Source organism: Panthera onca, chromosome B3 (genome assembly GCF_046562875.1).
Source record: "Panthera onca isolate mPanOnc1 chromosome B3, mPanOnc1 haplotype 2, whole genome shotgun sequence".
NCBI lineage: Eukaryota > Metazoa > Chordata > Mammalia > Carnivora > Felidae > Panthera > Panthera onca.
The window spans coordinates 5,070,793-5,098,188 of NC_138344.1; the positions used below are offsets into that span (position 1 = coordinate 5,070,793).

At 48.9% G+C, this 27,396-nt stretch overlaps 1 protein-coding gene across 2 annotated transcripts in view; it reads left to right on the forward strand.

Moving 5' to 3' along the window:
• Positions 1-27,396, forward strand: part of CRTC3 (CREB regulated transcription coactivator 3) — a 106,383-nt gene that overhangs the window by 11,972 nt on the left and 67,015 nt on the right. The window lies entirely within an intron of this gene.

The window sequence follows — 27,396 nt, forward strand, 5'->3', positions numbered from 1 at the left end:
CGTTCAGACTCGCCACAGTTCACTGCTTTCGTGTGGTGGTTTTCGGCCGTCTTGGACGGTACGGATCTAAGGCACAGATACGTGGTGTCTTTTGCACTTAGATTAGTGCGAGGTCATAGGGTGCTTCAATCACTCATATCAAGTGGAGAGTCTTGTACAGAACAACGTGGAATTGATACTTCAGACAGCGGTGTGGGATGCTGTTGTTAAGATCCAAGTGAGAATTACTTAGGTACCCTAGTCCCTCAGAAACCAGAAGCCTGTCGTTCCAATTAGACAATGTAAGATTGGGTATTCAAATTGGGATATAAACTTTAAGACAGGGCATACGTTGATCTATTTGAGTGACTCCCATTTTCGAAGTGCTGTCTTCTTTCTTTTTTTTTTTCAACGTTTTTTTATTTTTATTTTTGGGACAGAGAGAGACAGAGCATGAACGGGGGAGGGGCAGAGAGAGAGGGAGACACAGAATCGGAAACAGGCTCCGGGCTCTGAGCCATCAGCCCAGAGCCTGACGCGGGGCTCGAACTCACGGACCGCGAGACCGTGACCTGGCTGAAGTCGGACGCTTAACCGACTGCGCCACCCAGGCGCCCCTCTTCTTTCTTTGTTGTAAAAGCCGGGCTCACTTGTTTGATGATGTCCCATAAGGCACAAGTATTCTTAAAAATGGAGACTTCCATATGATCAAATGGGAGTGCTAATAGGAGTTCTTAAATATAATGGTTATTAGAAAAAGTACAATATGACCATATTTGTGCCTTATTACACTGGAGTCTTGTCTTTACCATATTGATATGAATCTCACTGTAGTGTTGCCTGTATTTGGGGATCTGCCTCTATAGATCACATGCTCTTCTACATGGGCTTACTGGATCATTTGGTATCCAGATAAAGTAGATCTCTGCTTTATGCTGGATTTCTGGCTTCTGAAATCGTCTTTGTTGAGGTTTGCTGTGTTTGAGATCCTGATTTTGTGGTACTTTGTAGTCAACTTCAGAGGAATATAGAACTTCCCATCCTGCCCCTGCCCTGTCGCAAAGGGGAATGAATGGGATGAACTAACAGCCCTTGACCCTCTCAGGATTCTTTCTTTGGATACTTTCATTGCTTTGAAACAATCACAAATTTACAGAAAAATTGGAAGTTCAGTACAAATAACAAAAAAAAATTTTTTTCATGTTTTTATTTTATTTTTGAGATACATATATATATATAGAGAGAGAGAGAGAGCGAGTGTGTGCGCAAGCGGGGGAGGGACGGAGAGGGAGACACAGAATCCGAAGCAGGTTCCAGGCCCCGAGCTGTCCGCACAGAGCCCGATGCGGAGCTCGAACTCATGAACCGTGAGATCATGGCCTGAGCTGAAGTCTGAGATTCAACCCACTGAGCCACCCAGGCGCCCGCACTTTTTCATTTTCTTTTTTTACCCCTTGAGAGACTAAGTTGTGAACCTGATGCTCTATCAGCCCAGAGTATTTCACTGTGTATTTTCCTGTAAGCAAGGACGTCGTCACTCATAACTCAAACAGAGCCATCAAAATCAGAAAATCAGCAGTGGAATGTTATTACCGCCTGATCCATAGACCCCGTTCACATGTGGTTTCACTGCATGGCCTATTACGGCCCTTCCTAGCAGAAGGATCCAGTTCAGAATCACATGTGTTCAGTTATTGTCCTCAGTCTCCTTCAGTCTAGAACGGTTTTTCAGTCAGTCTTTTATCTTTGACATTAAAAATATGTACTTTTTTTTTTTTTTTGACTTTTGTGATCTGGCCACTTTTGAAGACCATTAGCCAGGAATTTTGTAGAATGTCCCTCATTTGGGGTTTGTCTGATGTTTCTTTGTGATCCAAGTCAGATTATGTGTCTTTGGCAGGAGTGGCACGGAATGACGCTGTTACTGTGTCCCCTTGAGTGGGTGATCTTCTTTCGTCCTACCACTGATGGTAGGAGTGGAGTTTGTCCCATGCCTCTTCGCGTTAAAGTTACTCGTTCCCTTTGTAATGAACAGACGCTTTGTGAGGAGATACCGTGTCCTGCTCCTTATCAGGCTTCCTTACATCTTTTTATTTATTTCTGAATATCCAGTTTTGTGGCTTCTTCTTTAATTCAGTGGGTTAGTCTGTAACTATTAGTTACTTTGATGCCCGTATCATCCCCGGTTAGCCCAGTACGAGCCTTCTTCCCAGGATTCCTGACAAATTGAGAAGAAAAAGGAATCCTAGGAATACAGATTTCAAAAGAACACAGGTTTGTTTTAAGTAGGTTCCACACCCAGTGTGGGGCTTGAACTCATGATCAAGATCAAGATCATGATCAAGAGTCACGTGCCAACCAGGCGCCCCCAGATTTTTTTTTAAGTAAGTTTTTTTGAGGTGTAATTTGCCTACAATACGATTGGCCTGGCTCAGGCATACAGGTCTGTGTTGTATAATCACCACCGTAGTCAAGATACAGAAGAGTTCCATCATCCCCCAGAAGTTCCTTCATGTCCCTTTGTAATCTGGCTCCACCCCCCACCTCCAGCCCCTGGAAACCACTGCTCTGTCGTTTAGCCTGTCCCAGCGTGTCCTATGAAGGGAATCAAAAGTGTGTAATTTTACAAGCTCTTCTTTCACTGAGCAGATCGCATTTGGGAAGCATCCACATTGTTGCATGAATGAGTTTTCTAGAGCTGCCATGAGCTGGGGGGCTTACGACAGCAGAAGTCTAGTCTCTGAGGCTGGAAGTCTGAGATCAGGGTGTCGGTTGGGCCCTGCTCTCGGAAGGCTCCAGGGGAGAATCCTGCCTTGCCTCGTCCTAGCTTCTGTTGGTTCCTTGGTGTCCCTTGGCTTGCAGCTGCTCACTCCAGCCTCTGCCTCCCTCCCTCTGACCTTCCTGTTTGTAGGTGTCTCTGTGTCCAAAGCTCCCTCCCCCTTCTCTTTTAAAGACACCAGTCCCGGGGCGCCTGGGTGGCTCAGTCGGTTAAGTGTCCGACTTCAGCTCAGGTCACGATCTCGCGGTCCGTGAGTTCGAGCCCCGCATCGGGCTCTAGGCTGATGGCTCAGAGCCTGGAGCCTGCTTCCAATTCTGTGTCTCCCTCTCTCTCTGACCCTCCCCCATTCATGCTCTGTCTCTCTCTGTCTCTAAAATAAATAAACTTAAAAAAAAAAAAAAAAAAGACACCAGTCCCTGGATCAAGGGCCCACTCTAATCCAGTATGATCCCATCGTAGTCTGATTTTATCTGCGAAGATTCTGTTTCCAAATAAGATCACATTCACAGGTACTGGGGATTCGGGCTTGAGCATATCTTTTCAGGGGAACATAATTAACTCCCTGCATTGCGTTTATCTGGAGTTTATTCCTTTTTATTGCTTTCTATTCCATTATATGGGGGCGCTAGGGTTCCTTGATCCTCTCATCAGTTAACGGGCGTTTGGATTATTTCCACACTTTGGCACTTGTGAATAAAGGTATTCACGTATAGTTTTTGTTTAAATACCTAGGAGTGGAACTGCTGGGTGACATGGCACGTGCAGCTTCAACCTTATAAGAAGCTGCCGAACCGTCTTACAACGTGCCTGTGCCGTTTCACATTCCCACCAGGAGGTACAAGAGAGGGCCCCAGTGGTTCTGCCCTGCTTTCCAGCACTTTGTACTCCAATATTTCAGGGGTTTGTTTTTTGATTGTGGGAAAAACACAACATCAAATTTACCATCTTAACCATTTTTAAGTGTCCAGTTCGAGTACAGTGTCATATACACAGTGTCAAGTATATTCACATGGTTGTGCAGCCAATCTCCAGAACGTTTTCATGTTACACAACTGAAGCTCTGTCCCCATTAAACAACCACTCCCCACTCCCTCCTCCCCAGGGCCCCCGTAACCACCACTCTCCCTTCAGCCTCTGAATTTGAGTGCTCCGGGCGCTTCGTGTCAGTGGAGTCCTACGGTACTTGTCTTCTCCCGACTGGCTTATTTCACTCAGCAGGTGTCCTCAAGCTCATCCATATGGTAGCACGTGACAAGACTTCCGTTTTATTCAAGGCACGGTAGCATTCCATCGTGTGTATAGACACATTTTGTTTATCCACTCGCCCGTCACCGACATTCGGGTCGCTTCTACCTCTTGGCTACTGTGAATAACGCCACTGTGAACATTGGTGTGAAAACGTCTCTTAGAGGCCCCGATTTCAGTTCTTCCGGGTGTGTCCTCAGACGTGACCTTGCTGGATCAGATGGTAATTGGATTTTAAATATCTTGAGTAACAGCCATACCATTTTCCACCGCGTCCGCACCATTTTGCGTTCTGGCCAGCAGTATGTGAGGGTCCAGTTTGTCCGCATCCTCGCCAAAGCTTGTCATTTTCTGTTTTTGTTTGTTTGTTTAATAGCGGTCGTCCTAATGGGTGGGAGGTGATGGAAGTTCGGTTTAAAAGATTTTTGTCGTTCTAGTGCATGTGTTGTGCTATCGTATTATTATTATCTGTTAATGTTTATTTATTTTTGAGAGAGAGACAGTGAGAGTGCAAGCCGGGGAGGGGCAGACAGAGGAGGGGACACAGGATCTGAAGAAGGCTCCCTGGGCTGACAGCACAGAGCCCGCCACTGGGCTTGAACTCGCCAACCATGAGATCACGACCTGAGCTGAAGCCAGATGCTCAATCAACTGAGCCACGCAGACGCCCCAGACTTTTGCCTAATTTTTAACTTGAGTTGCTCATTTCCCTATTACTGAGTTGTGAGAGTTCTTCATGTTTGGATGCCATTTCCTTGGGAGATACGCATTTGCAGCTATTTTCTCCCTGTCTGTGGCTTGTCTTCTTTTCCCAACAAAGTCTTGAAAAGCAGAAGGTTTTTTTTTTTAATGTTTATTTATTTTTGAGAGAGAGACTGAGAGAGAGACAGAGCGCGAGCAGGGGAGGGGCAGAGAGAGGGAGACACAGAATCCAAAGCAGGTTCCAGGCTCTGAGCCGTTAGCACAGAGCCCGACACGGGGGTCAAACCCGCGAGCTGTGAGATCATGACCTGAGCCGAAGTTGGACGCTTAACCGACTGAGCCCCCTAGGCACCCCAGAAGTTTTTAATTTTGATGAAGTCCAGTTTATCAGTTCTGTTGTTTTATGACTTATGCCTTTCATGTCTTATCTAAGAATTATTTGCTTAACTCAAGGTCACAAAGATGTTTTTCCTGTGTGTGCTTCTGGAAGTTTTATGGTTTTGGGTTGTACACCTAGATATTTCAAGTTAATTTTTTTTTTTTTTTTTTTTTAACGTAGTGCAAAGTACGGGTTGAAGACCACTCTCTTTGCCCGTGGATGTTGAATTGTGCCGGCATCATTTGTGAGAAGACTTTTCTTTCCCTATCAAATTGCCTTGGCATCTTTGTTGAAAATCAATGGACCATATATGCGTGGGTCTCTGTTTCTAGACTCTATCTTCTGTTCCATTCATCTTCATATTTCTCATTTTGCTAATGCCATACTTTTTAAAAAAATTAATATTTTAAAGATTTTATTTTTAAGTAATCTCTACGCCCAGTGTGGGGCTTGAACCCACAGCCCCACGATCAAGAGTTGCATGCTCTACTGACTGAGCCAGCCAGGCCCCCTAATACCACATGTTCTTAAAAAATTGAGGTATAATTGACATGTAATGTTATATTAGTTTTAGGAGTAGAATGTAGTGATTTGATATTTGTACGTGTTGTAAAATGATCACTACAATAAGACTAGTTAATTTCTGTCACCAAACAGAAAAAAAAAATTTTTTTATGATGAGAAATTAAGATTTACTCTCTTTGGCAACCTTCAAATAGGCAATACAGTTTTATTAACTGTAGTCACCATGCTGTACTTTATGTCTTCATGACTTTATTTTACAACTAGAAATTTATACCCCGTGAGCTCCTTTACCCATCTTATCCCCTCATTCCCCTTTTTAAGATTCTGTATATGAGTGGGATCCTCATACCACACTTTTTGTTTTTTTTTAATGTTTTTATTTTTGAGAGAGAGACTGAGCATGAGTGGGGGAGGGCCAGAGAGAGGGGGAGACACAGAATCCGAGGAGGCTCCAGGCTCTAAGCCGTCAGCACAGAGCCCGACGCGGGGCTCGAACTCCCAAACCGTGAGATCATGACCTGAGCCAAAGTCGGACGCTTAACCGACTGAGCCACCCAGGCACCCCCATACCACACATTGTCTGGATTGAAAGCCTTACCTTTACAGGCAGGCTTGGAATCAGGTAGTGAGACTCCTACAAGGGTGGTCTTTTTTTTTTTTTTTTTTTTTTTTTTTAATGTTGTGTGGTTTATTGTAGTTCTTTTATCCACACAACTGCAGAGTCAGTGTGTCGATTTCTACAAAGAAAGCCTGCTGGGATTTTAGACGGGATTGCATGTGATCTGTATATCAGGTTGGGGGGAGGGGGGAAGTGACGTCTCAATAATAACGAGTCTCCCAATCCATAAATGCGGTACAGAAGCACAGATTTTGATTCAAGTTAAGTTGCTTATAATTATTTATGTAGACACAGTCCTCTCCCTTTTATGTTTATAGATCACTTTGGAGTTTACCAAATGTTTTCACATCCATTATTTTACTTGACCTTCACTACATTAGTTTGGTAACCACAGTACTATTTTAATATTGGTGACAGACCAATTTTCTGTCCTAATGGAAGATCTAAAAGCACATTCTTTTCCTTTAACCCATTGGGCCCTTTTGCAGAGGACAGAAACTTATCAGATGAGTAAAGCAAACCTAGCTTCTCAGGCTGCCTTCTGTGATCCTCAGCGAGGGGTGGGCCATCAGTCAGGGGGTGGGGGGCTGGCTAGAGTTACAGCTCCAGGCGGGGCCTGGCGTCTGTACACTGAGGGCAGAGAGAAGGAGGTGGCATCTCTGAAGGCTCGGGATGTGTCTCCGGGTTAGGGGAGAGCCAGCCATTCTTCAGCCTTGAGCCAGCCTAGCCTGCCTCACAGCTAAGGCACCTGCTGGTGTGTGGCCCGATTGTCAGGCAGCTGCAGAGAGAGGGCTGGCTATCCGGGCGTAGTTACAGCCTCTCTCAGCCTCCATGCAACCTGCCTCGTCCTTTCAAATTGTATCACTGAAAACTCATGGCGCTTTTTACGTTCCTGATCACTACATTTTAACAAAATTGCGTCATCTTGTTGATAACTGAGGGTCTGTAAGTTCTAGCTAATTTAGGGAACAATCTGGTAGCCAAAGGGAGAAAGCCGTGCCGCGTGGCAGGAAAGATGTGGAAGGCCAGGTCCGCGCTGGTGATTTTCTTGAGGCCTGCTGCCCATGTGAGAGCGTATAATGAGGCCCAGAATGTGCACAGTAAGTGTGGGAGAAGACCAGAACTTAAACACTCTGGCTCCTAGTTCCATTTTTATGGCTTTCTTTTCTAATTTTTATAAGATTCTTTAAAAAAATGACTGGCAAAAGATACTATTATCAAATTCCAACAAATGGAAAACATTAGTAGTAATCTTAGTCCAAAAATACTGTTGATAATAGCCAGCATTTATTGAGGATATGCTGTGGACCATACACTTCATTAAACTCTGCCTAGATAATTTAATCTTCACAAAACCCTTTGGGGCTATTGTTGTCTGGGGGCTCATCTCATTTTTCTAGGAGTTTTTGCTTTTCTGTTTTTTAATGTTCATTTACTTTTGAGAGAGAGCAAGAGGGACAGAGCGTGAGTGGGTGAGGGGCAGAGAGAGAGGGAGACACAGAATCCGAGGCAGGCTCCAGGCTCTGAGCTGTCAGCACAGAGCCCATTGCAGGGCTCGAACCCCCGAACCGTGAGATCATGACCTGAGCTGAAGTCGGACGCTCAACCGACTGAGCCACCTAGGTGCCCCAGGTTCACTTTCTTTTTCAACGTTTATTTATTTTTGGGACAGAGAGAGACAGAGCATGAACGGGGGAGGGGCAGAGAGAGAGGGAGACACAGAATCTGAAACAGGCTCCAGGCTCTGAGCCATCAGCCCAGAGCCTGATGCGGGGCTCGAACTCACGGACCGTGAGATCGTGACCTGGCTGAAGTCGGACGCTTAACCGACTGCGCCACCCAGGCGCCCCTCCCCAGGTTCACTTTCTTAAAACACTTCCATTAGGGAAGATTTCAATCATATTAAACAGTCATATTTGCATGTATCTTGATCCCATGTGAAGAGCTGTTGGCCTGAGATGATTTATACTTATGTATAAGCTTGTATTAAATATAAAAAAAAAATGGTTGCCTCAACTTCCTATGGCTGGTTTTCTGAATCTGTAAAATGTATCCAAAGGAAAATGTGGACAGTGTTTCAGTAACTTGGTATTCGTTTGGACAGGCAGACAGGGAGTTATTTGAAACCTTTGCTTTGCTCCCTTTACCAGTCTTGTAGCAGCTTTTGAATCCTCCTGTGTCCTCATGTAGAAAATCCAGTCCTGTCCACATATTTGAATTCCAGACCTCGAGAGCCGCTTCTTGGAATTTCAGAGTAATATCATAAGTAGGGTATAGGCGTCAGCATGTAGCATCTGAAACACCTTCACTTCCTACAGCCAGACTCAGCTCTCAGCTCTGCTGGCTCTTGTCCACACTGAAGGCTGTGAGGGCCTGAGAGGACCCAGGGGGGCAGAAGCGGGTTTGCATGGAGCACTGAGCTCTGCCTGCCCACCCCGTGGCACGAGGGACTCTCCCAGCCTCCGGAGCTGAACTCCAAGCAGGTGAGAAGCTAGGTGGTGAAACAAGACGGATTGATGCTCTCTGAGTCTCCACGCAGATAGTGGAGGGCGGGACAGGTAGGTGAACATCTCGTAATCCTTCGTTCCGAAGGGAAGAGCTGAGGTTCCTCGATGCCACCTTGAAAGCTCTGGAGGGGCTGCAGACCACCGTCCCCGAGTCCCCCTAGGCACATCATACAATTCCCTGAACCCTGTGATGGTAATGACAGTCACTTGATAAGAGTTGGTACAAGGATTCGATGAATGCAGAATGAAAGCAGAAGGGCTTTGGAAACTGGTGTCCAAAGCTCCCTTCGGTCATTGACACAAGTAGTGCTTAGGGACACTTTTGAAGGAGGAAGTTTGTCCTTACCGCTTTCTACTCTTTTTGTTCAGACCTCTTCTTACTTCCTCTCCCCACACCCCCAGGGCCCACGCTCTCCAGGTATGGTGGTCACTCGCCGGAGGTGGCTCTTTACCTTTAAATTAATGAAGATGAGATAACATTCAGAATCCAGTTTCTTGGCCACACAGCCCTATGGCTGGTGGCTGCCGGGGTGGTGGGAGTGTCCTCACCCTGAGCTCTGGGCCCCAGTCTCAGCCCAGCCCAGCCCAGCCCAGCCCAGCCCAGCCCAGCCCAGGCTTCCTCTTCCCCTCCCCTTCCCAGCCCAGCTTCAGAACCATCCTCCCGCCCTCCTTCCCTTCAGCAGCCAGTCAGATTTCTGTGTCCTGGCTAAAGTGCTTACTTGGATTGTAAGAAAAGCATTCTGATTAAATTGCATACCAAAACAAACTCAGCCTCCCCTGAGTCTCAGAGGCACACGCGTTTCACAAGAGGATGCTTGCGGGGGCGCCTGGTGGTCCAGTCCCGTAAGCGTCCCACTCTTGATTTCGGCTCAGGTTGTGATCTCGTGGTTTGTGGGTTCGATCCCCGGGTCGGGTTCTGTGCTGACAGCATGGAGCCTGCTTGGGGTTCTCTCTCCTTCTCCCTCTCTCACTGCCCCTCCCCTCTCTCTCCCTCAAAATAAACAAATAGACCCACCCGGGACGGCTTTGTGTTCTCCTGTCCCCTCTCCCCTCCAAGAGAGGCGTTCACTACTCTTCCTTTTCACTTCTCGTTAACTGACAGGCCGATAAATGGTAAATAAGTTCAGCACGTATTTCTTAAGTACCTGCTACGGGGGCGGAAATAGAACACGTTCTGTATGAGGTGCAGGAAACCAGCTTTGTGTCCTGAGGGTTGGTGGCCTGCACGGGGCCACTGCTCCTCCCCCCAGGCAGGCTGCCTGGCCTCGGCCGTGAGCGGTCCACGTAGGGTGAGGTCTTGAGTCACAGATGAGGGGGTGTCCACAGAAGCCTCGAAGCTGCCCCTTGTACCGCCTGTCCTTCTTTAGACAGTCTGTCTGTGTCTGCCTTCAGCCCCCAGCGCCTCGTAGTTCCTGAGGGTCCCTCATCGGTTCTTTTGCCCCCTGGAGCTTTGGCAGCGACATGAGGCGTGAATGGGCCGCCCGCCGGCCTCTGCCTCCACTGGGTGCTCCCCAGGAGAAGGCTCCGGTGGCGGGAGGGGCCTGCGTGCTGGGCTGTGACCCTGGGCACGTCCTCAACCTCTCTCAGCCTGCTTGTTCACATGGAAAATAGGGACAGTCATGTTTACCTGTAGATGACGGGGGGCACGGAGGAGACACCAAGGGATTTGGGAGCTGGAGTGAGCTAAGATGTAGAGATAAGTGATTCCTTCCCAAGCCACTCACCAACCTCTGCTTATGTATGCTCGTTCGTCACAGCCCCGTGGCTTCTGTGGCACAGTCATCGGCCCCAAAGTTAAAAGTGAGAGGGAATTTTGTTCCCAGGGTCATAAACCTTAGCCAGTGCTGCTCTTGGGTACAGATGCTCTCTACCAGCCATGAAACAATACCCTTTTATCCCAATACCAGCAGATATGACAAGATAGGGCAGTGACCTTCTGCATGAGAGTTAGGAGACATTCACACGTTATTTTAGCGTGTTTTATTCCCAGGAAAGATTTTCACTGACGACCAATATCTATTTTACGTTATGTCTTAGTTTCTTTTTTGGAGAATGGCACTTTTCTGACCTGGTCCCTAAATTCTGCTTAGGAGTCCATACCTCAAACTACATGCATTTTGCAACCATGATTTTTTTGTTGTTGTTGTTGTTTTAACTATCTCTGTGTTGGATTTGCTCACTGGTTTACCTTTGACTTCTGACTCCCAAAAGCATGTTCGCCTCTTCTGCTTGAGGAAATAGTGAGACACACAGAAAGGGGCTTGTTTAATAGCTTCGGAATGCGCATCTGCCCCAAAATAGGAACTGTGACCAAGAATATAGTAGCTGTATTTTTAATACAGATTTGGGCAATACTTTTCCCTTCCTTTTAACCTAACGCTACGTATTGAATAGTGGACTCAGGAAGTAAAAAAAAGAGGAAAGTAGACAACTCATGAATCTCTAGCCGTTGGGAACTGAGGTCTCTGAAACCGTGCACGGGGCTGGGAACCACACACCGTATTACAAACATCTGCATCCACAGGCACTCGAACACGGAGTCTGGAGCAGCGCCACGTTCATTCTGCCTCTCACATGCTCCCGGTTATTCACGGCCGGGAGGGTCAAGCATAGCACGGGGGCTCCAAATAGCCCCTTTAGAAGGCACTTATATACCGGTAATTTAAAGTTTCCATGCCAGAAAAGTTGCAAGAGATGAGAACTTCTGAGAATCCATCTGTCGGATGAAACCAATGAAAAGCTCGGTGAGGACTAAACGTGCCAACATGAGGTTTGTTTACAAATTCAAGCTTTAGGGCAGGGCTGCCTGGGTGGCTCAGTCAGCTGAGCATCTGACTCTTGAGTTTTGCTCAGGTCATGATCTCATGGCTCACGGGTTCGAGCCCTGCATCGGGTTCTGTACTGACAGCTTGGAGCCTACTTGGGATTCATTCTCTCTCTCTCTCTCTCTCTCTCTCTTTCTCTGCCCCTCTCCCACTCATGTGCACCATGCTCTCTCTCTCTCAAAATAAATAAGTAAACATTAAAAAAAAAACAACTTTAAAAAAAAAGGCTTTAGGGCAATACAGAGGCTACACAGTACGATGGCCGGAAGGCCAGACTCTGACTTTCAAATCTGGCCTCTGCTGCTTCCCAGCTGTGTGGCCTCGGGTGGATCATTTAACATCCCCCCCCCTCTCCACCCCCCCCCCCGCCTCAGTTTCCTCAGCTGTGCAGGGGGGATGGCACGGGGACCGTGTGGGGGAGTCTGACTCTCAGGATTGTCCCTCCCACACACACACCCCCCCCCGCCCCCGCCCCGCTTTCCTCGCCTCTGGAGCTGCTCCTGTACCATGGGTGTGACTTCCAGTCCTGCCACCTGCCAGTCCTGTTCAGCCTCCTCTCTGTTTCTGCGCAGGGGGAGTGGGGGTGGGTGTGATAGGACCTCCCTCAGCGGGTGATGCTGAGCCTGGAATGTGCCCCTGTCACTGTTGCTGTTGCTCGGGTGGCTCCCGGCCCGGGCGGCTCTCCGCACTGCGAGATGTGTCACAGGTTAACTTGTTCTTACTAACAGCTAAAACTTAACAAGTTTAATTTGAGTCGGGAAAACGTATTTTTAGAAAGCCATTAGAGCTATGTCCGGGTTATCCCCACCGTATCGTTATTGCTGTTCATTCCCGTTTCGGGAGGTGGAGAGTGCCCACATAAGGCTGCCCTGCGCCCCCAGGGTTGGGCACGGCCCGGGGACACCGGTTGGAACACGGGTCCCTCATCCAAACACTGAGTGTCCCGTGTGGGGGCAGAAAACGTGTTTGAGAACCGCTGGTCACAGGGTGCTGTGCCTTCTGCCACGCTCATGTTCCTGCTGTTCCACGCGGCAAAACTCTGTTCCCGTTGCTTGCCAGACTACAACCCCCACAGCCAAGCCTTCTTATCCTGTGCAGACATACCTCCGTGCAAGGAAAATACGTGTTTGACTGTTGAAATCACTTTTCCATTATAGTAAACAGCTGCTGTAACTTGCCCTGACTTTGTTCATTAATTAATATTTATCGAGTGCCTGTTATGAATGAGGTATTATCGGGTTTATGAGGATAATTGAGAAAATGTCCATTTAAGAAGCTTATAACTAACTAAGCTTGATGGACAGATCACAGATGCAAGGACTACAGCTGAAAAACATTGATTCTGGGCTTCCTTTTCTTCTTTAGCTTCCATTTTGAAACTTTTACATTCAGGAAAAGTAATACATTGTATCCATTTACAGCCTGTTAGTCTTTGTTGTTCATTATAAAAGTAATACATGCTCACTGCACACAATTTGGACAATATGTAAAAATTAAAAGGGAACAGAAAACATTTCATCAACAAAAATTACCACTTTAATGTGTTTTTTTTATTTTTTATTATTATTCTTTTCTTTAATGTTTATTTATTTTTGAGAGAGACAGAGACAGAATGTGAGTGGGTTAGGGGCAGAGAGAGAGGGAGACACAGAATCCGAAGCAGGCTCCAGGTTCCGAGCTGTCAGCACAGAGCCTGACGCAGGGCTCGAACCCATGAACCATGAGATCGTGACCTGAGCAGAAGTCGGAGGCTCAACCGACTGAGCCACCCAGGCTCTCCTTAATGTGGTTTTTTAAGTTATTTTCAGGGGCGCCTACATGGCTCAGTTGCTTAAGTGTCGGATTTCTGTTCAGGTCATGGTCTCGCCGTTCCTGAGTTTGAGCCCCATGTCCGAGCCTGAAGCCTGCTGCATATTCTGTGTCTCCCTCTCTCTCTGCCTCTCCCCGCTTGTGCTCTGTCTCTGTCTCTCAAAAATAAATAAACGTTAAAAAAAAAAAAAAAAGTTCCTTTCATGCAACTTGTACATAGGTAATATTCTCTATGTTTATATCCTGTTGGGTTTTTTTTTCATTTCAGCCATTATGTAATCATTATTTCCCTATGTTATTAGAATACTTTATAATTTTAATAGCAAAATATTTCATCATATATGACTTACGACCACTCCCCCTATATGTTGGGCATTCGGGTTGATTCCAGTTTTTCTTTATTATAAGCAATATAATAATAAACACCTTGGTGTATGAGTCATCTGTATTTGTGATCATAGATTTCCAAGGGGGAATTATTCAGCCAGGGTAGAAATATTTGTAAGGTTATTAATATAGGTGGCTTTGTTGCTTTTTGGCACAGATATGTAACCTGGCAATTTTTTTTTATTTTGCTTTGAATATTCATTGCCTTAACTGTAAGAGATCCTAAGCCTTTGCACATGCTGCATTCCACGTGTTGACTGTTCCACAATGACTCCAAAGTTCATGACATAAAGTAGTTTGCATATTTACTGAAGCACAGAGTTAATCACATGGGCCTTGGGGCTGGTGTGGCGCAGTCGAGTCCCTTGGCTGTGAGTGACTGAGGCTGCCTGGCTCCTGTTTGATCAGGGCTTCATGGTTCTTTGCAAGTGCTCTCGTACATTGCTTTGTAAATTTACTTATTTTTTCATATGGAGAACTTTTGTGAAAACTGAGATGGCTGTTCATTTATGGCATACAAATGTGCATAGATTATCTGTATCAGAGATATGTGACCCAAGGCAAAACCCAGGAGTTTGCACAGATATTTCCATATTAACAAGTGTGAAGTTTTGCAAAGGCCACTCCTTTCTAGTTGGTTGGTATAGTAAGTACGAATCTCTCATTTCCGGGAAAGAAGTGTGATTTCATTTCAATTTCTTCAAGCTGAAGAAATTATGCTCTCTGTAATAACTGATCACATAGAATAAGTGATTCTATGTATCTTTATAAGAAAACGTGAAAGTAAATACACAGACGAAATCCTCAGACAAGGAGCCGCTATGGAGATTGTCCCCGTCCTTGCTTTAACTTTAGAAGAAGTTCTTTGTATTTGGGTGGGAATATCTTATCCTCCAGCTAGGAAAGAGAGCGTGTGGAAAACAATTTCATCAACGTCGAGGACTCTGAGAACAGGCGCAGCGAAAGAGACCTCGCTCAGGCCAATCACGCTAATCTCTGCTTAACCTTGCACTGGTAAGCGCCAGCCTCCCAGGCCGAAGGCCAAGAGCGGCCTCCCCCTCACCCCTCTGTCTGGGCGCTTGCTCCCTGAGGTCGCTTCCACCCCCCACCCCGCCCCTCCCGTCTGGCTCCCACAACACTTCTGGCGTCTGTTTAGCAGGCTGCTGAAAAACTGGCACCCCTAACCCTTCTCCTCCTGGGACCTACCTTTCGCCCCTCCCCATGCGGGTCCCAGGCACATGCAATGTGGGACCTCCTTTTGGAGAGACTTGGGTTTTTGCCCACCTGGACCTTTCACAGAGTGATTGGCCTGGTGGCCTGCCCATGTTCAAGGTCTCGAATCAGTGTGTCCTCCCCCAGCGTCACCTGATGATGTGGCTGTGGGTGCCGATGGAGTCGGGTCTGTCTGCGTTCTGGCTTCGGTCCCAGGCTCCCGGGCCACCTGCCCCCTGACTAGCCAGCCTGTCCGCCGTCTCTAGGACCCAGCCCCATCTGAGGCAGAGGGACTGAGGCCGCCTCCCGCTCAGTAATTTGGCTTCTAGTCACCATGTTGGCCTCATGCCTCAGCTCGGATCACTGGACTCTTGTCTGGTTCCTGGGTGCCAGGATCCCATGGTAACCTGCTCATATCCCTGTGCCTTGTTTTTTATCAGCTTCCCTCCCGGGGACTGAAGTCCCGCCCTGAAACACAGTGAGCGATGCGCTTTCCTGATTCTGTCTCTCTGACTGGATTCCAGAGCGCCCCGGATCTCTCATTGCTCTGCAGGGCCTGTGGTCAGGAAGCCTCCGTTCTGGACACTTGCCCCAGCAAATGGCAACTCCATTCTTCCAGTTCCTTAGGCCAAAGGCTTGGAGTCATCCTTAACTCCTCCTGGCGCGTCCCATCCCACATCTGAGCCTTTGGCGAGTTCTTGGTTCCACGTGGAAAATACATCCAGACTCTGACTACCTTTGGTCTAAGCCACTGTCATCTCTGCCCTGGATGCCTGCAAAGAGCCTCCTGCCTGCCTTCCTGGCTTCCGTCCTCGTCCCCTTCCACTTCTTCTCGACAGTGCCATCTGAGTGGCCTGTGTAAAATAGGGGCCGGGGCGCCTGGGGGGCTCCGTCAGTTAAGCGTCCGACTTCGGCTCAGGTCATGATCTCACCGTTCATGGGTTCGAGCCCCTCATCGGGCTCTACGCGGACAGCTCAGAGCCTGGAGTCCGCTTCGGATTCTGTGTCTCCCTCTGTCTCTGCCCCTCCCCTGCTCACGCTCGTGCTCTCTCTCTCTCTCTCTCTCTCTCTCTCTCTCTCTCTGTCTCTCAAAAAGAAACATTAAAAAAATTCTTAAAATTGGAGCCAGACCGTATCACTTGTCTTTCTAGAACCCTCCGACGGCTTCTCCCCTCACTTGGTGTAGAGCCAAAGGGCTGCGTGCAGCAGGGCCCGGAAGGGCCCGCTCGCCTCTCTGCCTTTACCCCCTGCACATCTGTGTAGCTCCTTCCTCGCACTCCCCTCTCGAGCCACACTCACCTTTTCCTCGGCTCCTTGAAGCCTCTCTAGGATCCCTCTGCCAGGAACACTCCTCCCCCCACAGCGGCATGGCTCCCTCCCTCCCGTCTCCGTCTCCGGTCTTTTGGCGCTTTGCTGTGGCACCTCCCATCCTCCCATCCGCATCCGCCCATCCACGAGGCCTCCTCTCTCTAAAGTCACAGCCCCCTCCCCTCTCTCTCCCACTCAGCCTTTTCTCCTTCTTACTACCCAACATACCGTGTGTCTCTGATATTTTACCTTCCAGATATCCTGTCTCCTCACCAGTCTGCATCAGAGCGTAAGCTCCGTGCGGGCAGGGCACTTCGGTTCACTGTCTGACTTCCAGAGTCTGGAACGGTGCCCGGCCAGGGGACGAGCTCACTGACTGTCTGTGGAATGAATGGGGCAGAGAGTTGAAGATCTGCCAAGCGGCGGCACCAACCCCTCCCCACCGCCTCGCATTTTATATGCGTTATCCCATCCCGTCTCACTGTACCCTTGGGTGACGGTCCTTTTGTGATCCCCATTTTGCCAGTGAGGAAAGCTGAGTCTCAGGCTAACTGGCTTGACTTAAGAGGATCCGAGCTGTGACACACCTCTCCGGGTGGGGGCAGCACGTCGGAACAGACACAGACTTTGTTGTTAGAACTGTGTTCAAGTCCCAGCTCTGTCCGTTACTGGTCGAGGTAAAAGCTCCTCAAGCTTGAGTTCCATTATGAGATATGGACAGTGGTTCTATCTGTTGGGGAGAACGGTTAAGTGAGATCCTGGTATCTTCATAGGCACTTTCTCGATTGGTGGCCCGAGGTTGATATTTTCTTCGTATATTTATTGGCCATCCGTTCTTCCTGGAGCTTTCTGCCCATCACGTTCGCCAACCTTTCTCTCTCTCTCTCTCTCTTCCTTGTCAGGTTGCAGTCGTTTGTCCGTTAGAGATACGTGTTGTCTTCTGTGTTGCGAAGAGTTTCCCTCCCACTTAGTCTTTTAATAATGTTTTTGGAATACTCCTTTTATTCATATAGTTTCATGTCCAGTGTTAGTGATTGGGCCAGTCAGTGAGAATACAGATTATTCATTCAACAAATATTTACAGAGTGCTAGAAGCTTGGGGGCTGCTCTTTCAGCCGGGACAGCTGTAAATCCTTTCAGCTTTCAGTCTGCGTCACTGACGGTGGCTCTCAGCTTGGGTTTTAGCAGATTCTTGAAAGAGAATATGTTTTCTTAGAGTCGAGGAGACCCAAACATTTCCCAGACTCGGGCCGCATAATCAGAAATTTCAAAAGAGTTCTGGAATTTATGGGCTGGGCTCCAACTGGTCAGGCATACGTTGTCTTCTCTGTGGGCTCTCCCCGCCCTCCGTGCCACCAGACGGCGTGAACCGGGCGGCTGATGAATACCTCAGACGTCCCCCCTGTGGGCCGGACCGCAAGGCAGCCTCAGAAACTGGACGCACGATTCACACAGTCCGAACCCCAGCGGCTCTCGTGCAGTCGTGTGACATTAACGGCCCGGACGTCCACGCCGCCCGCGCACATCCTCGCGGGCCTGGCTGCCCGCCCTGCAGATCCACTGTGAGTCTGAATCGCGAGAACACCTCGACGGTCACCTGGGCCCCGGCTCCAGCTTCCGTTTGTGGGGATGTCGACCCCCCCCCCCCCCCCCGCGAGACCTGTCCTGTCAGCCGCCTGCGGGCTCAACACAGCGGGTCCCTCGCAGACCTTCAACACCACGCGAGCCCTTGCTCTGAAGAAGCGGCTTCGGGAAGGCTCCTCCACGAGCCTCGACAGCCTGCCGCCCAGCGTGGCACAGCAACCGCGGTGCTCACGTTCACGCCGCGTCCCAGCACGGGCGCGTCCAGGAGTCAGGCCGTGGGGACCTGGCTGCCGGGGGCGCCGCCGGCCTAGCCTCGGGACCGCAGACGGGCTCCCAGACCTGACCCTGCCTCAGCGCGCTCATCTGCCACGTAGCCGCTCCGTGGTACCTCCTAGAAAGTTGGCGTGCGTGAGGATTGAGTGAGTTAACGCGTGCGTGTCCCTAGAACCACACCCAGCACGTGGTTATTGCTCAATAAACGGCGCACGGTTCCCGCTGCGCATTCTCCCGTCGGGCCAAGTTCTGGTAGCCGGGCCTCCCGGCCTTCCCATTCCACTCCGGCACGTTGTTGGTACCACGTTCCTCTGTCTCCCTGCAGGCACCCTGCCTGGGGCCCGAGACCTAAGCTTTAGCTATTTTTGTCAAGCTTCTTAAATTCCAGACAGACTGGTTAGATCCTACCCATTCTCTGCCGCCTAGATGAAAGCACATTTACTGAAAGTCTTCCCTGGGCCCGTCCTGGGGTCAGCCGGGCTGTGTGTCGATGAGGGAATCCCCGGAGAGAAGGCAGGCCTGGGGCGGGGGGGGGTGTCTGGGGGAGGGGGTAGTGCAGAGCTGGGGCCAGGACGCGGCCCCCGTCCCTGGATTCCCTCGCGCTTTGGCTCCACGTGAAGTTCAGGTCGGATTGACTCCCTCTCCTCTCCAGCCTGCCCTTGGACCCCAGGTCGTAACAGAGGGGGGGAAACGCCATGTGTAGAGCAGTGCTGTCTCTAACTAAACTTACACGTTCTCCCATCTTTGGAGCGGCGCTTCGGTGGCTCAGTCGGTTGAGCGTCCGACTCTTGGTTTTGTTTCCGGTCATGATCCCGAGGGTCCTGAGATCAAGTCCCGTGTCGGGCTCTGTGCTGAGCGTGGAACCTGCTCGGGATTCTCTCTCTCTTTCTCTGTGCCCACCCCCGCACCCCCTCTTGCGCATATGCACACATTCTCTCTCTGGAAAAAAAAAATTATAAAATAAAATAAAAAAATAAAAAATTAAGTTCTCACATTTTTTTGTTTTGGCTGTGGAGCCCGCCAGAGTTTTGTCCCAGTTCCCTGCAGTTTCACAATCGGGAGCCAGCATCAGCCCCTCTGTTATGAAACAACCAGTTTTCATACTTAAAAATGAGGCCTTACTTGTTCATGGTTACTTTGGACGTTTTCCAGGAGTCACGATAACATCTGTGGAAGATTCTACACCGCCCATGATGCCAGACACCAAAGTGGTTTCCCTGTTCAAAGGCAACAGTCTGTGCTTCAGGGAACTCCCCGGGAATGGGACTCTGCTGCCTGGACAGCAGCGAGCTAGCTAAGGCCTGAGCCCTTTTCGGTCTTTTTACCCCCAGCCTCCTGGGGGTGTCACGACTGCAGAAAGCGCTGTCTCCGCCTGTTTTCTCCTGCGGCCTCTTCCCCGCGGCAACCGCTTGCTCTCATGCCTGTTTGTTGGGGTGCGGGGGAAACCCTCCCGCAGGCCGTGATGCGCCTGATTCGACGGGGTGGCGGTGGGAAAGAGGAGAGGATCCACGGCCACCGGGTGCCCGGCCAGGCGTCGTGTGCCCTGTCTCGCTTAATCCTCCCGTCGGCCCTCTGGCATAAGTATTACTGTCCCCATTTTACCTCTACTTAGACAGTAATGTGCCCAAGGTCACACAGAAGTTAAATGACAAGAGTCGGGATTCAAACCCGGATTCATCTTTCCCAGGCTTTTGGTCTTTTTGCAGATTAAACACGGACAGACACACAGAATCACTCTGTGTTCAGTTAGGCAAAGTGTCCTATTCTTTCCTTTTCTCAGCCTGGACGGATGCCTTTTTCTAGTTGCCTGGGGCTATCAGATGTGCAGGTCAGTGTGACCCTTGCTTGGCTCCCCTCTTTGTTCGCTCCCTCGGCCACCTGACATGTCTTTTTGCTACTTTAATCCTACTTCCAGGCCTCCCCTGACTATCGAGGAAACCTTTCCTCGGGTTAGCCTTGCTCCCCGCTGAACTAGGATTTCCACCCTGGAAATTGGTCAGGAAAGGCCAGTAGTGGGGCATTAAAAGCAGGGTGGGGGCGGTCGGCGGTTGACAAAGAGTAGGCAAGTGGGGCCCAAAAGATTGGAGTCCTTGTGTGTGTGTGTGTGGGGGGGGGGGGTCAGTAGAACAGACGTGGCCACACAGGTTGTGACTCACAGTCCGCTGAGCCTGCCAGGATGCCTGTGGCCTCAAGAGTGCAGGGACCTGAAGTTGAACTAGAGGTTGTGTTACGTCTTCTTAGGATCTCTCGTCCACCGTCTTGTCTCCGCGGAATTGCCCAAGAGAGGCTTTCAACTAGTCTGTGCCTGTTGGGTCTCTAAGTGGTTTTGGGGGGCGTTAATTTAGAATTAATGAAGTTAGAACTATCATTTAAAAGGTTTGAGCCAGCTTGCAAGTTAAAACGTCACTCAGAACAAAGCACAGAGAATATTAAAGGGGAAACGTTTATGGGAAGCCACTCCTGCCCATAACGGACGGCTCTAATTTGGAACAGAGATGGACCACTTGCCCTGGCAGATGAATCAGAATTCTTAGAACCAGGATAGACCCTGTCGCTCTTTTGATGCAATACTCTGACTTTATAGGTCAGAAAAACTGACAAGCGAGAAAAATTAGGTAATTAGTGTAATGTTACTCGGTTCGTATAGTAAGTGCCTGGTGCTGGACTCAAAATCTGCTTACTTAGTGGTAAGTTTTTCAACCACTTAATACCATTTCATCGACACATTTGCCCCTTGTTTGTTTCTTTTTTTTTTTTTTTAATGTTTTTAATTTATTTTTGAGAGATAGAGAGCAAGTGGGGGAGGAGCAGAGAAAGAGGGAGGCACAGAATCCGAAGCAGGCTCCAGGCTCCGAGCTGTCAGCACAGAGCCTGACGCGGGGCTTAAACTCACAAACCGTGAGATCATGACCTGAGCCGAAGTCGGATGCCACCCAGGTGCCCCTGCCCTTTGTTTCTGAATGTAATGGAAAAGGAAACTTACTCCTTCTGTCCCTTTCACCCTCTCCCCCACCTCCTTCCCTCCCTCCCTCCCTTCCTTCCTTCCTTCCTTCCTCCCTCCCTCCTTCCCTTCCTCCCTCCCTCCCTTCCTTCCTCCCTCCTTCTCTCCCTCCCTCTCTCCTTTCCTTCCTCCCTCCTTCTCTCCCTCCCTCTCTCCTTTCCTCCCTCCCTCTCTCCTTTCCTCCCTTCCTTCCTTCCTTCCTTCCTTCCCTTCCCTCCCTCCCTCCCTCTCTCCTTCCTTTCCTTTCCTTTCCTTTCCTTCCTTCCTTCCCTCCCTCCCTTCCTTTCCTTTCCTTTCCTTCCTTCCTCCCTCCCTCCCTCCTTCCCTTCCTCCCTCCCTCCCTTCCTTCCTCCCTCCTCCTCTCCCTCCCTCTCTCCTTCCCTCCCTCCCTCTCTCCTTCCCTCCCTCCCTCTCTCCCTTCCTTCCTTCCTTCCTTCCTTCCTTCCTTCCTTCCTTCCCTCTCTCCCTCCCTCCTTTCCTCCTTTCCTTCCTTTCCTTTCCTTCCTTCCTCCCTCCCTCCCTCCCTTCCTTCCTCCCTCCCTCCCTCCTTCCCTTTCTCCCTCCCTCCCTTCCTTCCTCCCTCCTTCTCTCCCTCCCTCTCTCCTTTCCTCCCTCCCTCTCTCCTTTCCTTCCTTCCTTCCTTCCTTCCTTCCCTCCCTCCCTCCCTCCCTCCCTCCCTCCCTCTCTCCTTCCTTTCCTTTCCTTTCCTTCCTTCCCTCCCTCCCTCCCTCCCTCCCTCCCTCCCTCCCTTCCTTTCCTTTCCTTCCTTCCTTCCTTCCTTCCTCCCTCCCTCCCTCCCTCCCTCCTTCCCTTCCTCCCTCCCTCCCTTCCTTCCTCCCTCCTCCTCTCCCTCCCTCTCTCCTTCCCTCCCTCCCTCTCTCCTTTCCTTCCTTCCTTCCTTCCTTCCCTCCCTCCCTCCCTCCCTCCCTCCTTTCCTTCCTTTCCTTTCCTTTCCTTTCCTTCCTTCCTTCCTTCCTTCCTTCCTTCCTTCCTTCCTTCCTTCCAAACGGAATTACCACTGTTAGTATTGGTGCTGCTCCCAGTCCCACCGTTGATGAAAATGTACTGAATTTGTACCATATGCACCAGGTACTATGACTAAGTGCTTTTACACACGTTATTTAATCTTCCTGGTACCACCCCCCTCCCCCAGAGTTAGGTTCTGTTACTTTCCCTATGTATGGGGGACACAATGGAGGCTAAGAAGGATTAAGCAACTTCCTTAGATCACACAGCCGGACTAGAGCCAGATTTCAAGTCTGGGCTCTTTGATTCCGGAGTTCACGCTTGTAACCACTAGCTATCCTTCTGGCAGTTTTCGTTGTGTCGTTCTTTCGTTGAATCAGTGAAACAGAACACTTTTGTCCGAATGCAGAAGTTAAAACCTGTTGAGGAAATTCAACCAGAGTTATTTCTTGAAGAAAAAAGAAATCATTTCCTGATTTCTTCATTTGTTAGCCCCATGACCTCACCAGGGCTGGGCCTAGCGGCTCTCTCGCCTTCGCAGACCAGAGGCAGTGGGAATCATTCTGTGGGAACTTCTGAAGCTATACGCAGGGCCAGGCTCTTGACCATCCTCTTTGGTTCTCTATGCTCCGCATCTGGCCTTTAAGCCTGTGGAGCTGACCATCCCAGCTACTGAGTAAAGACAGGCTCCAAAGGCCCCAAGACTCGTCTCCGCAGATACCGCGGGCGTTCTTTCCTTGACCCCTTGATCCCTCTTTTACTACAAAGTCTGTCCTGTCCGTTGTCAAAACTTTGGCTTGGAAACGGCAGCTCTCAAGCTGTCTCTGACCCTTTGGACTTGTTAGTATTTGCCATGGGTAGAAAAACCAGGAGGTAGGAAATTCAGCCAGCAAAGAAATCTTCGGGAGTATGTTTGTTGTCTCTATAAGCCATGACACGTGGCTTAAAACATGAATGACATACCTGAGACAGGAGTGGTTAGCAGATGGACAGAGGGGCTAGACGGCTTGGGTCAGAAGCCTCCTCTGCACCCTCCATGAGCTTTGCACCATTTCACAGGGTCGTTGTACCGTTTAAATAAGATGGCACATACGAAGTGCCTTGTACCCTACCTGGAACATTGTAGGTGCTAATAGAAGTTAATTGCAATCGAAGGAATAATTTAGCCTTTTTGCTCCTTACGTCAGGGAGAAATTTTGAGTTAATACTCAGGGTTGGTGAAGGAATTTGCCCTTGTGTGCAGTCCTACAGCCATCGTCAGTTGGTAGATGCCTTTTTGAAAGCAGTTCAGGAAGGAAGAGTGAAGATATCCAGCAGGCAGAGTGTTAAGATAGCCTCACTCTTTGATGAATTCTGCTTATGGGACGCCATCCTGAGGAAGTATTCCAAGGTAGGGAAAGAAAACTTTAGGCCTCATAATGTTGCAGGATTACTTTTCATTGTGACTCACTGATCTGAGTAACGTATCGTGCACCTGCTCAGTACAGTTTAAAATTTTTAATGGAAAGGCTCTGCAGCTACCTAGGAGAAGGTTAAGCAAAAAATGTAAAAGGAGGTAAAAAATTGTACACACCCGTGGTTACAGGAGAGTACGGAGTTTTCTTTCTTCTCTCTTTTTTTAAAAAAATATTTCCCAATTTTTATTCCTAGTTGTATGTGTTAGTGTTCCTCTTCAATATTTGGAATTAACAGAACATTTCTTAAATGTTTTTAATGTATTTTGGGGAGAGGGAGGGACAGTGCGAGCGGGGGAGGGGCAGAGAGAGAGGGAGACCCAGAAGCAGAAGCAGGCTCCAGGCTCCGAGCTGTCAGCACTGAGCCCCCTTTTTTTAACCCCATGAAAAGCAAAAGTAGTCTCAGAATGGCACCTGTCAGAAAGACCCTGGAGACAAATCAGCTGTGTCCCAGCAGCTGTATGAAAACTCTGTAGGCTGGGGGCATCTGAGGGGCTCAGTCGGTTAAGAGTCCCACTCTGGCTCAGGTCATGATCTCGGGATTCGTGAGTTCGAGCCCCACGTCGGGCTCCGTGCTGACAGCTCGGAGCCTGGAGCCTGCTTCCAATTCTGTGTCTCCCTCTCTCTTTTCCCTTCCCGTGCTCCTCTCTCCCTCCCTCCCTCCCCCCCCCCAAAAAATAAACATTAAAAAAAATTTTTTTTTAATCTAATAATGAGCAAAACAGAAACTAATCCCATGCGTGGGTCTCATCCCCTCAAGCTCTAATCTTGGGCCGGGGGTAGTGAGCCATGAGGCAGGGCTCTGAGGAAGTGCATCTTCTGTGGGTTTCTCTTCAAGCTCAGCCTTCTCTGGGAAGACCCTCTATGGGGAGGCAGGGGAGGGGTGTGTGGGCATCACTGTGATCTCTTACTCTGGACCTCACTGCTGTTAAGGGGCGTCCTCAATGAAATGCTGCGCAGTTTCCTCAGGAACATATACATGGGTTACATTAATGTTCTAACGCTTCTTTATAATGGAAGTTTAGGGAGTAGAACCGTAAGTTTTCGCAAGGAACCCAGTCGGCTATAAACCAGTCAGTAAGGGCAGAGTGAAAGTCCCCAGGGAGGAGAGGTGGGTGAGTCACAAGAGATGATCTGGGATGTCTGTGGTCTGTTGTGCACAGTACTTGATTACCAAAACAGTGATCTTTACTTTGGCTTATAAAAGCCTCATGTTTTCACAGGGTGCAGTGAAATGTTCTCTACCCAAAATGACTGTGTCCCGGGGGTCTTGTCAAAAGGTCTGGCTTGGGAATACAGCTACGAGAAAACACGCCCGGGGAACATAACTACTAGAGGGACGCTGTGGTTGTGTTTGGACGGCAGGACTGTAATTCCCCCTTTGCTCTTCTGTGCTAACTTGTCTGTGATGTGGTTATATTTCCGTTGCAATAAAAGGCCAATTTGACAAATACTTCCCGAATGCCATCTATGTGTCAGACTTGATGCTGGAGATGGGACAGTGACCCAGACAGGCATGGTCACTGCGTGGCCAAGCTTCAGCCCAGTGGGACAGGTAGATTGTGAGACTGTGTGATGAACCCAGGGTAGAGGAGTTCACAGAGTGGGCCGGACGCATCTGAGTGGTGCCCTAAACCCAGGCTGGGGGTCGGGGGGAGCACCAGGGAAGGCTTCCTGGAGGAAGAGAGGTCTGAGCTGGGACCTGAGGGCCCTAGAACTCATAGACGGGGTGGGCGGCGTTCCAAGCAAAAGCAGGAGCGTCTGGCAAAGCTGAGAGGCAAGAGAAAGTGTATCCTGTGTGACAAACTGGCAGGTGGGGAGACTGGAACGGAGATTGTGAGAGCAGGAACCGTATCATGAAGGACCTTTCTTTGCCTTTTTTTTTTTTTTTTTTTTACTTTGAGAGAGTGCATGCTAGAGTCGGGGAGGGGCAGAGAGAGAGAGAGAGAGAGAGAGAGAGAGAGAGAGGGAGAGAGAGAAAATCCCAAGCAGGCTCCCTGCTGTCAGCCCAGAGCCCGACTCGGAGCTTGATCTTGAGATCATGATCTGAGCTGAAACCAAGAGTCGGACGCTTAACCCACCGAGTCACCTATGTGCCCCAAGACCTTATTTTGTTCTTAAGGAATTTAGATTTTGTCCTAAGGGCAGTGTAAAACTATTGGAAAATATTTGTTTGCTTGCCTGCTTGCTCATTTTTTCTACCAAATTAATTTTTTTTAAGATTTTTATTTTTGTCTCTATGGGGGTAATCTCTACGGGGCTCATTTATTCTACCAAATTAATTATTTTTAAAGATTTTTATTTTTATCTCTACGGGGGTAATCTCAATGAGGCTCAAACCCACAATCCCGAGGTCAGGAGTGCCGTGCTCCACCAACCGAGCCAGCCAGGCGCCCCCAAAATTTTTATATGAAAATAATACGTTTGTTGCAAAAACTCAAATAATAAGAAGCATATAAGATGAAAAGTACAAATTCCCCTTTCTCCCCTTCACATCCTCCCCGACTCCTAACCCCCAGAAGTACATACCTGAGTATTTCTTAGACAGCCTTCCAGAGGTTTCCTGTGTCTATGCAAGCATATATCGCATATACATACTTTCTCTTCACACAAAGTGGAAGCATGCCCTACCAAATACCTTCTACCTTAAAAACGAAACTTGAACATCTTGGGCATTTTTTCAGATTAGTACATAAAGATATATATTCTTTTCAACGGGTGTATCGCAAGCCTTTATATAGGTATCCCCCATTATTTACCTAACCAGTTTCTTAGTTTTTAATAAAGTTTATTTATTTATTTTTGAGAGAGAGAACATGTGCACAGGCAAGTAGAGGAGGGGCAGAAGAAGAGGGAGAGACAGAGAAACCCAAGCAGACCCCGCGTTGTCAGCCCAGAGCCCGCTGCGGGCCTCAGACTCACCAACGCCAAGATCATGACCTGACCTGAGCCGGCATCAGGAGTCAGAGGCTTAAACGACTGAGCCCCCCAGGTGCCCCCAGAGACCACTTTCTTATTGACACATTTAGACTGTATCCACCTTTTTACTCTTAGGAAGGAACACTGCAGTGAGCTTTCTTTTTTTTTTTTTTTTAACGTTTATTTATTTTTGAGACAGAGAGAGACAGAGCATGAACGGGGGAGGGGCAGAGAGAGAGGGAGACACAGAATCGGAAGCAGGCTCCAGGCTCTGAGCCATCAGCCCAGAGCCCGATGCGGGGCTCGAACTCATGGACCGCAGGATCGTGACCCGGGCTGAAGTCGGGCGCTTAACCGACTGAGCCACCCAGGCGCCCCTGCAGTGAACTTTCTTAAGAGTTACATGTCTCTTTGGGTATTTATATAAGGGTGTCTGTAGGATACATTCCTCGAAGTAAAATAACTGGGGAAGGAGTGTTTGCACATTTAAAGTTGAGGTAGATGTTGTAAAAGTCTTCCCTACACAGATAACATTTTTTGCTCCCACCAATGTTATGAGAGCGTTTCTTCATAGCCTCTTCACCACGGAACGTACCCATTTTTACACTTGTAAGAAACACATGAAATTTATCGTCTTTACTATTTTGTTTTAAATTTTTTAACATTTATTTTTGAGAGAGACGAACAGAGCGCGCGTGGGGGAGGGGCAGAGAGTGAGGAGACCCAGAATCCGAAGCAGGCTCCAGGCTCCGAGCTGTCAGCACAGAGCCTGACGTGGGGCTCGAACTCACGAACCGTCACATCATGACCTGAGCCGAAGTCGGACGCTTAACCGACTGAGCCCCCCAGGCGCCCCTCATTTTTACTGTTTTTAAGTGTACAATCCAGTAATGTTAAGTATGTCCTGGTTGTAGAGCGGATCT